General features: G+C 39.0%; 1 pseudogene; it reads left to right on the top strand.

Annotated features, from left to right (window-relative positions):
- Positions 1-1372: 1372 nt before the first annotated feature.
- On the top strand, positions 1373-7454 carry LOC149195627 (pentatricopeptide repeat-containing protein At1g11290, chloroplastic pseudogene; annotated as a pseudogene).
- Positions 7455-7850: the final 396 nt, after the last annotated feature.

The following is a 7850-nucleotide window of genomic DNA, read 5'->3' as shown; positions in this document are numbered from 1 at the left end:
ATGAAATATGAAAAGTATGTTTTTCCTTTAGGAAAAAAATGGCTATATTTGTTGGAATTGCAAATTTGAGTTTCATAGTTTGTACAATCCAAGTGCCAAAGGGGCATCTCTCTGCTTTTATGGAGGTGGGACCTTTGAATTATTGCTAATTTGTTTGGGTCCAATTGCAGTCCTTTCTGAGATATTGAGTGGCCTAATATGGTCTCTTCAGTCATAAAGAATTCAAATTTTTCTGGATTGAGAGATAGGTTCATCTCAATGCATTTGCGCAATACTTTGCCTAAGTTAGTCAGGGCCTCTTGGAAATCATAGCCATAAGGTGTAAAATCATCCATATATATTTCCATTGCGTCATGAATTAATTCAGCAAAAATACTTAGTACTACTCTCTGGAAAGTGGCAGGAGCATTGCACATGCAAAAAGAAAGGACCCTATAGGAAAACGTACCCCAAGGATATGTTAAAGTGGTCTTATCCTGGTCTTCTGGGAAGATTTGGATCTGGTTGTACCCACTGAATCCATCTAGGAAAGAAAACAATTTCTTCCCTACTGTTATCACTTAAGAATTCTAATTTCAAAACCACTCACATTAGTTTGATGGTAAAAAAAAAAAAAAAAAAAATGCGGTGCTAGTCTAAGTTTGATTTTTGTTTTTAGAGTCTTGAGTCAACTAGGTATTCTCATTCATCACCGGTCATTCTCATTCATCCCCGTCTCATAGCCATGTGTCAGTTTTGTTTAGAAGTTACTATGTGTCACAAAGCTCTTTAGGTTATTTCGTAGCGCCTGTAATCATTTTAAAGTGGTTTCGCAGCACATAAATCCCTTTATCAGTTGCGCAGCGCAACATGTTTTAAGTGATTTCGTAGCGCATAATTCATATTTTGTACTCGCTGCGCTATGAAATTGGGGATTTGTCCTAATCCCTAGCCAATCTTACACAACTGTCATATCCATAAAAATCCATTATCAGTGATCAGCTTATACCCTTTGCCTGTCAATTCGACCGCTTATCCTTATCATTAGGTCATTAGGTGTCGTCGTAAGCTCAGATTGCAAGTTTCAAAAGAAGATATAGAATCTCGAAGCCTCAAAGTTCATGTAGCTGTGAGTACATGCTCACACATTGGTGGTCAGAGCACGATATGCAGATGTTGAACTAAATGTATACAATTATGCTAAATGATAAGTTTCATTACTTCAAATGGGAATCCAGGAAGGTGATTGACTGAGTTTCAGAACAAGGGGTATAGAATTCAGGTAAGCAACGAATTTGACTGCAGAGCGAGGGGACAGATACGGTGGTTGAGACGGACATGTATGATGTTACACAAACATGAGGATTGCCATCTGCATAACACATGGGATACCATGATTGCAAGATATGCCCGGCTGCGCCACTGCGAGGAGGCTTTGAATCTATTCATGCAAATGCAACAGGCTAGCGTGAAACCCAGTAAGTTTACATATGCGAATGCACTATCTGCATGTGCTCACCTTACAGCTCTGGAATGGGGTATGCAAATCCATGCTCATATCATTCAAACTGGGTTCCAGTCTAATGTAATTGTTGGGAGTGGCCTTGTTGACATGTATTCCAAATGCGGCAATGTAAATTTTGCACGCCGAGTGTTTGACGAAATGGTTGAACAAGATGTGGTTTTGTGGAATGCTATAATAGCTGGATATGCCCTAAATGGGAGTAGCGAAGAAGCCCTCGAACTGTTTGAACACATGCTACAAGCTGGAAAGAGGCCAGACTACATTACATTCATTGTTGTCCTTAATGGCTGCATCAAAGAAGGCCTTGTTCATGCAGGCTGCCGCTATTTTGAGTCAATGGATAGAGATCATTATATCACCCCAAGAGTGGAACATTATGCCTGTATGATTAACCTCCTTGGTAGTACCGGGCACATGGATGAGGTAGAGAAATTCATCGACAACATGCCATTTGAACCCAATGCTATTATGTGGAAGTCACTGCTTAATGCCTACGGAATTCATGGCTGAATGAAGCGGCTGAGGTGATCAAAATGATGAATCAGAGGACGTAAAAAGGTAAAAAGAATGCAGCTTGGTTAAAGTTTAAGGAAAGGGAGCTTGCATTTGAAGTGAAAAGATCACACTTACAGCCAACCGAGGTCCATGTAGTGCCTGAAATGCGTGCCACAGGTCCTAATGATGGTTTTGACAATTGTAACAGTTACATTGTCTCTGTATGGCATTTTGGCAGAAGAAACATTACACACTTTTCTCAAGTGTGATGGTTCAGTGAATTCCAATTTTGGACCTAGAACAACAAAACGAAGTGGCCCAGATTCTGGCATGTTTGGCTCACTGAGAAATGGTTGTTGGTTCTAAATATGTATATTTTGTGATGATGATACCTCTAGAATGGAACCTTGGACATGAACTATGTCAGCCATTGTATTTTTCTATGAAGATTAACTGCAATACCTTTGACGTGTGTTTCTACTCGTATATCTCCTACAAGAAGCTCAAAAGAATTCACAAATTGAACACTCCAGAGGAGATTGCATTTCCAGGTAACGTTACAGAATGTAAAAACAGTCAAGGTTCAGGGAAAAACAACTGAATTTTAACTCTGATATAAGAGACCATGTCCAATGGGCAGGGAGTGATTCACCTAGGTAGGTTTCTGGAATTTGGGAATGTCATATGCTAACCACAAGTTTACTCTCAAAGGGCACCACAAACAGATGGAGGAAACATATATTCAAAACCAACTCTAGACTTTTGTTCTAAAGTGATCACATTTACTACAGTTCAAAATATGTCAAAACAACTTAAAAGAGTTTTTTCCCTTACACATAAAGGAGGTGGACAACACATCAAGGACGTGGCCATCTGTTACATTTTGGATAATCAAAGATAAAGGACATGCCTCTTTGGATTCAAAAATTGTAAGGCAAACTAAAAACTGATGAGCAAGGGTAGTTTCCTATGTTTCAGGACATTGGAAAACATGTGCCATTGAAGACAACCATAGAGCCTTGAAGACCATCACAGCTAAACTAGAAGGGAACCAGGTGTCAAAGAACGAGGATGATTGTAGACCAAGGCTGTTATGGAATTAGAGTCCCACTTGATTTAGATGTCTAGAAAGGTCTGGTGGAAGTTTGTTACATTAAATAGGCAGTTGAAAGCATAGAACAGAGGCAGTTTCCTATTTCTCAGCAAAGGTAAAAGGATACGACATCAAAGTCCAACAAGCAGCTACAAACACCTACCACATCCAAACTAAAAGGGACCACTTGTTAGGGAATAAATCTTGATTGTAATAAATGCTATTGTTCAGCATCATGTAGAATTAGAATCCTAATTGTTTTAGGTTTCTAGAGCTGTCAATTAGTACTCAGTTGTATTTATTAGTTAGTTAAAAGGTAAATAGGTGTCATTAGAAGTAGTTTTCGAATTCCCCTCATGCTTGATGAGGAATATCAATCAGTTAGAATAAGAGCCCTATATATAGCTGAAACAATAATGTAAAGAGGGTTGGAAAATTTTATGATACAGCTTGTGCTTGGCTTATGTAAAGACTCATTTCAGTAATATAATTTTGACTTTACTTCTCAGGATTCATGAGGGATTTCTATTGTTCAGAATATGTGATCTTGTTCTTTCCATAATTTTTACAGTGTTATAGATGTATAATCACTCAGAACTCACTGAATGTGCTCTGATTTCTTGTATGCATTTATAAACTGTGGTCCTATAGGAGTTATGTTCTGAATATCTAAATGCTGAGTGCCCTGACTTCTATGTAAGGTTGAGTTCACTATTATATTGAAGTGTTATTGACTCCATAAGCCCAATGGATAGTTGTTTAGTATGTTTCCAACATTTATATTTGTTACAGTTGTTTCACAAGAGTTAGCCATCTTATCTTAATCAAAATCATTAACCCATCTAGAGAGAGCCCTCTCAGGTTGAGGAGGCTAAGCCTCAGCCTAAAGTAGGTTTGAAATAGTTACTTAGAATCAACCTAAACAGCAGCCTATCAGGGTCTGATTTTGAGATAACATTTTGGTGCGTCTGCCGGGAGCCTGAAGTCTATTCATTCCCGAAATCATGAAGCTGAACTTCTGAAGGTAGCAGGAGCTCAGAAGGTTTTTGAGGCTGCAAATCTACCTTGGCGACTCCATTGTTGAAGAATTCGAAATTAATACATTCATGGTGATTCCACTGGAGTTATGAAGGACCCAGATGCTACCATTCTTATTTCAAGGTATGCATGCATAAATTTTTTAGGAATTCATGGTTTCCCAAATCATTTTCCCAAGGATGCATATTTTCTAAGGAATGGTCCAAAATTCAATGGAGAAGATTTGAATTTAACTTTAAAGCATATATCAGATTTTTGTGATTTTACAAAGCTTCTTAGAGTTAAACATGAGGATGTTTGCATTATGTTGTTCTATGATTCACTTCAAGGGAAATGTAAACGGTGGATTGAAAGCTTTCCTGCCAAATCCATCAAGTCACTTGAAGACTTTTGGTTTATATTTTTGGAGGAATGGATAGATAGATCAGAGGTGGTGGCAAACTCTCCTTCAATTCAAGGTTTCAAACAATGGAATAATGATCATAGTAATGGAGATACAAATGAAAGTTTTTCTTTGTCCTTGTCCTCGTATCTAAAATCATTTGAGTGTAAGGCAGAGGATAAGATGAAATTTTTGGATGAAGTTGCTGAAGACATTGAGAAAGACATTGAAGGTTTAAAAGGTCAAATTCAGGCATATAGTTTTCATAATCATGATCATTATTTTCAGAAGCTTTCTATGGCAGAACACAAGGAGAGAGTGTTGCTCTCGTTCTCTTTCACGATTGAGGAGCTGTACACTGTTGTTGAAGATCAGTTTGCATGACCAGAAAGTTACAGGAATCAACAAGCTGATCATGTATTCTGGGATCCTATAGCTAAATACATGGAAGAGTTTTACTCTCCAGTGTTTCAGCTTTTCCATGAAGATCAGAGGCAATTTCAATGGCAGCGGTCATCACAATATCATAGTGGCTCTGAACTCCGATGCAGTCAAAAACTCAAATATCAGATACGAAAAATGATTGGCTGCATTGGAAATTTCACATTGATTGAGCTGAAAGAAGTTTGAATTGTTAGGGTAGGTAGGTAGGAAAATGCAAATAAGCTCAAGGTTGACTGAGCATTTTTCAGTAGATGTAGATTTCTTTTTCTCATACAGTGATCATCAAGCTTAAGCCCGAGGTGAAGGCCCAAGAAGCTTGAAAGGGATGCTTGTCAAGCAAATTTCTGTTTGTCATAAATGGATAAGGCACTGCACATACAAGTTCTTAGTGTACTACAGGAGCACACTATCCCAAGTGGAGCCACTGTTATCACTTAAGAATTCTAATTTCAAAACCACTCACATTAGTTTGATGGTAAAAAAAAAATAAAATAAAAAAAATTCGGTGCTAGTCTAAGTTTGATTTTTGTTTTTAGAGTCTTGAGTCAACTAGGTATTCTCATTCATCACCAGTCATTCTCATTCATCCCCGTCTCATAGCCATGTGTCAGTTTTGTTCAGAAGTTACTATGTGTCACAAAGCTCTTTAGGTTATTTCGTAGCGCCTATAATCATTTTAAAGTGGTTTCGCAGCACATAAATCCCTTTATCAGTTGCGCAGCGCAACATGTTTTAAGTGATTTCATAGCGCATAATTCATATTTTGTACTCGCTGCGCTATGAAATTGGGGATTTGTCCTAATCCCTAGCCAATCTTACACAGCTATCATATCCATCAAAATCCATTATCAGTGATCAGATTATACCCTTTGCCTGTCAATTCGACCGCTTATCCTTATCATTAGGTCATTAGGTGTCGTCGTAAGCTCAGATTGCAAGTTTCAAAAGAAGATATAGAATCTCGAAGCCTCAAAGTTCATGTAGCTGTGAGTACATGCTCACACGTTGGTGGTCAGAGCACGATATGCAGATGTTGAACTAAATGTATACAATTACGCTAAATGATAAGTTTCATTACTTCAAATGGGAACCCAGGAAGGTGATTGACTGAGTTTCAGAACAAGGGGTATAGAATTCAGGTAAGCAACGAATTTGACTGCAGAGCGAGGGGACGGATACGGTGGTTGAGACGGACATGTATGATGTTGCACAAACATGAGGATTGCCATCTGCATAACACATGGGATACCATGATTGCAAGATATGCCCGGCTGCGCCACTGCGAGGAGGCTTTGAATCTATTCATGCAAATGCAACAGGCTAGCGTGAAACCCAGTAAGTTTACATATGCGAATGCACTATCTGCATGTGCTCACCTTACAGCTCTAGAATGGGGTATGCAAATCCATGATCATATCATTCAAACTCGGTTCCAGTCTAATGTAATTGTTGGGAGTGGCCTTGTTGACATGTATTCTAAGTGTGGGAGTATAGAAGAAGGTTTCTAAGTGTTTGATGGAATGCCAGAGAGAGATGTAGTTTCCTGGAATGCAATGGTAGCAGGTTATGCTCAGAGTTCTCGAGGTAGGGAGGCCATAGAAATATTTCGCCAAATGCTGCCGGTGTACAATAACTTGGACCACATCACCTTTGGTAGCATTCTCAGTGCATGTGCCAGTGTAATGGACCTGGAACTGGGCAGACAGATCCATGCTTATGTCTTCAGAACTGGATTTGAATCAAATGTTTTCATAGGAAATGCCATCTTTGATATGTATTGTAAGTGTGGGAGCTTAGAGAAGGCACGCCAATGGTTTTTTAAAATGGTCAAACGAGATAAGGTGTCATGGAATGCAATGATTTCAGGTTATAGCCAGCATGGGCAAGATATGAAAGCTCTCGAGATGTTTTCTCAAATGCAATTGGAAGGCTTGAAGCCAACACATTTCACCTACAGTAGCATTCTTAGTGCTTGTGCTAGCTTAGAAGCTCTTGAATATGGAAAGAAGGTACATTCTTGCATCATGAATGTTGGCTTAAAATCAAATGTCTTTATAGGGAGTGCCCTTGTTGACATGTATTCCAAATGCGGCAATGTAAATTTTGCACGCCGAGTGTTTGACGAAATGGTTGAACAAGATGTGGTTTTGTGGAATGCTATAATAGCTGGATATGCCCTAAATGGGAGTAGCGAAGAAGCCCTCGAACTGTTTGAACACATGCTACAAGCTGGAAAGAGGCCAGACTACATTACATTCATTGTTGTCCTTAATGGCTGCATCAAAGAAGGCCTCGTTCATGCAGGCTGCCGCTATTTTGAGTCAATGGATAGAGATCATTATATCACCCCAAGAGTGGAACATTATGCCTGTATGATTAACCTCCTTGGTATTACTGGGCACATGGATGAGGTAGAGAAATTCATCGACAACATGCCATTTGAACCCAATGCTATTATGTGTAAGTCACTGCTTAATGCCTGCGGAATTCATGGTTGAATGAAGCGGCTGAGGTGATCAAAATGATGAATCAGAAGACGTAAAAAGGTACAAAGAATGCAGCTTGGTTAAAGTTTAAGGAAAGGGAGCTTGCATTTGAAGTGAAAAGATCACACTTACAGCCAACCGAGGTCCATGTAGTGCCTGAAATGCGTGCCACAGGTCCTAATGATGGTTTTGACAATTGTAACAGTTACATTGTCTCTGTATGGCATTTTGGCAGAAGAAACATTACACACTTTTCTCAAGTGTGATGGTTCAGTGAATTCCAACTTTGGACCTAGAACAACAAAATGAAGTGGCCCAGATTCTGGCATGTTTGGCTCACTGAGAAATGGTTGTTGGTTCTAAATATGTATATTTTGTGATGATGATACCTCTAGAAGGGAACCTTGG

This window comes from Pinus tabuliformis, chromosome 2_2 (assembly GCF_031772625.1).
Source record: "Pinus tabuliformis cultivar Carrire ecotype Pingquan chromosome 2_2, CPIR1, whole genome shotgun sequence".
In the NCBI taxonomy this organism is placed as follows: Eukaryota; Viridiplantae; Streptophyta; class Pinopsida; order Pinales; family Pinaceae; genus Pinus; species Pinus tabuliformis.
Note: the sequence above shows the minus strand (reverse complement) of the source record. Positions and strands in the feature narration are given on the sequence as shown.